The 3,232-nt window shown below is 54.6% G+C and overlaps 1 pseudogene; it reads left to right on the top strand.

The window, feature by feature from the left end:
• Positions 1-836: 836 nt before the first annotated feature.
• On the top strand, positions 837-2,787 carry LOC119316144 (annotated as a pseudogene).
• The last annotated feature ends 445 nt before the right edge of the window (positions 2,788-3,232 follow it).

Below are 3,232 nucleotides of genomic sequence, written 5' to 3'. Positions count from 1 at the left end.
ACGTAGTTGTCAAGCTCGATCGGGAGTTTTGGCTAGCTAGAGGATCGGGTCACCGCGCTGGCCGGCCGGCCGGCCTTCCGAAAGCGGCAGGCCTGGCCGGCACCGGTCGACGTCGCGCGATCCATTCGGTTGGCTGCATGCATGCATCCGGCCAATTGAGCTTCCCGCGCAAATTACATGTGTGTGGATGCAAACGGGACCTAAGCCAAAACGGACCACCCCTTCCCTTGTATGGAAAGGCGGCCTGCGGTTGTGCACTCGGTGCGTCGTCTGATTCTGATCTGGAGTCTAGACGCGAAGGAAGACGGACGAGCGCCTCAGCATTCCTATCCTATCGCGCATTCCAGAAAGATTGCGCCCTTCACCCAAATCCCCTGACCATTGTTGAGGTGTCAATCGCAAACACAACTGTCGAAGAATAACAGGATGCATGCAATGACGTGTCACCAGTCGTGGGTGTGTGACGTGGCAGTTTTTTCATGTGTGTGCTCTCAATAGGCAGGCTGGTCAAGCTTGAGAATCGTTCTCACGTGTTACTGTCAGTTACAAGTACTTACAGACCATGCTACTACTCCTTATGACAAGCTGTGTCACTGCATACAAAATTACATGCCGGGCCTGCAACGCCAAAGAGGCATCGTGTATCGGCCACGCCGATGCCCACCATGTTCACATCGGGAAACGCTTGGACAAGCTGCGTGTGTGACGCACACCGAAAGCTACGCGAATTTGTTTGTTCACGCGCGTTGCTGCGTGCTCACCGCTCAAGATAGTAACCCGCCTCTTGTCAATATAAGACCTGCTTGACGCGCCGCGATCACACGTACACACTCACATTGCCCACCATGGAGCAAGCTACTTACTACCTCTGCCTCTTCCTGGCTCTACTCCTCCCGCTCCTGCTCCTCAAGCTGAGCCGGAAGCGTGGCGGCGCCGTGCGTCTGCCGCCCGGCCCGTGGCGGCTGCCGGTCATCGGCAGCCTGCACCACCTCGCCAGCAGCCCGCTCGCGCACCGCGTCATGGCCGACCTCGCACGCCGGCTGGACGCACCGCTCATGTACCTCAAGCTCGGCGAGGTCTCCGTCGTCGTCGCCTCGTCCCCGGAGGCCGCGCGCGAGGTCATGAAGACGCACGACGTCGCCCTGGCGAGCCGGCCGTGGAACCCGACCATCAAGATCATGATGTCGGACGGGCAAGGGCTCGTCTTCGGCCGCTACGGCGCCCTCTGGCGGCAGCTCCGGAAGATATGCATCCTGGAGCTGCTCAGCGCGCGCCGCGTGCAGTCGTTCCGCCAGATCCGGGAGGACGAGGTCGGCCGCCTCGTGGCCGCCATTGCGGCGACGCCGCCTGGCCAGCTCGTGAACGTCAGCGAGCGGATCGCCGTGCTCATCACCGACTCCGCCGTGCGCACCATGATCGGGGACAGGTTTCAGAGGAGGGAGGAGTTCTTGCAGGTCCTTGAGGTGGGCGTCAAGCTCGTCTCCGGGTTCAACCTCGGCGACCTGTTCCCGTCATCGTGGCTCGCCAACTTGATAAGCGGCACGGCGCGGATGGCCGAGGAGGTCCACCGGAAGAGCTTCGAGCTCATGGAGTATGCGATCAAGCAACACGAGGACAAGAGGGCCGCGGGTGACGGAGAGGACCTAGTGGACGTGCTCTTGAGGATACAGAAGGAAGGTGGCCTCGAGGTGCCTCTCACGGTCTCACCATGGGAATCATCAAAGCAAGTATACTGGTGAGTGCAACAGCACCCCAGCTACTTTCAGTTCCTACTATAGGTTTAACTTGCGAGAAGCAGCAAGCATAGCATATCTTTTCCTTTCCACTTCCACGTGACTTTGAACTCAAGATTTACCATTCCATGGTTCCTTCGTTGAAAACTTAGGATGGCAACTCGATCTCTTGCTGGCATGTGGTTCTACTTCTAGGGACCACATGTCAATAAGACATCAGGTGAAAATCATCAAGTTTCCAATTGGTAATTTATATGTTTACCTGTTCTATAAATTGCACACATTGGTATTATTATTGTAGGACCTCTTTAGTGCCGGGAGTGAGACGTCAGCAACGACACTTCAATGGGCCATGTCGGAGCTCATGAAGTACCCGAACGTGATGCAGAAAGCGCAAGCCGAAGTACGTGGTTGCCTCAGAGAAAAGCCCATGGTGACCGAGGATGACTTGGCCAACCTGAACTACCTCAGACTTGTCATCAAGGAGACCTTGAGGCTGCATCCACCAGCTCCGCTGCTTATTCCACGGGAGGCCATGGAATCCTGTAAAATCCTCGGGTATGACGTGCAAAAGGGCACAATCGTGCTTGTGAATGCGTGGGCGATCGGTAGGGACCCTAAGCACTGGGACAACCCCGAGGAATTTAAGCCAGAGAGGTTCAAGTCTGGCATCATCGACTTTAAAGGCACGGACTTCGAGTACATAAGGTTTGGGGCGGGGAGAAGGATGTGTCCTGGCATGACATTTGCACAGGCCAGCATGGAGATTGTTCTCGCCGCACTTCTCTACCACTTCGACTGGGAGCTCCCGTCAGGGCTGAAGCCAGGTGAGGTCGACATGGTGGAGGATATGGGCATCCCCGTCCGGAGGAAGAACGACTTGTACCTACACTCCATCGTCCATGTGTCGCCAGTTTGATTTGCACTTCAATAGTCTGTGGTCACAAATTCTCATATACCAGTCCTTTGTCTCTGACGTTGTTGAATGTCGATACTTATGATGTAATGTTAATTACATCATCAGAAACACCATTGCAAGTTTACTATCAAATTATATATATTTGATCAATTGCATTTAAATCACAAACCCCAGCACCATGACGCCAAACAAAGTGTTAATTTTGTCGAATCACTTTATTTGCAAATAAAGTTCTATCTATATTGCAGCCACCTTGAAAGCTTTCATTTGATCCATTGTATTTCAATTGACATACATGTCACACACACACCACACACACACGCGCGGGGCGCGCGCGCACACACACATAGTTATAAATTATGCAACCTCCGATCCATTTTAGATGTGACATAAATGACCAGACCAGCACGTCCATGGCCGCCGCCGATAGCAAGGAATAGAAGAACATGAGAGGAGGCAGCCGATAGCGAGGACGAGTAGAACATGGAAGGCCGCCGCCGCTTGGGTCCCAAGAAGGTCACCAGCACCATCTTACCAAGTTTCGCAGCCGGTGAGCTTGCCCGCTTCGCGGAGCCGGAGG

Source organism: Triticum dicoccoides, chromosome 6A, assembly GCF_002162155.2.
Source record: "Triticum dicoccoides isolate Atlit2015 ecotype Zavitan chromosome 6A, WEW_v2.0, whole genome shotgun sequence".
NCBI classification, from domain to species: domain Eukaryota; kingdom Viridiplantae; phylum Streptophyta; class Magnoliopsida; order Poales; family Poaceae; genus Triticum; species Triticum dicoccoides.
The sequence above is the reverse complement of the archived record's forward strand: the minus strand, read 5'-3'. Positions and strand labels throughout refer to the sequence as shown.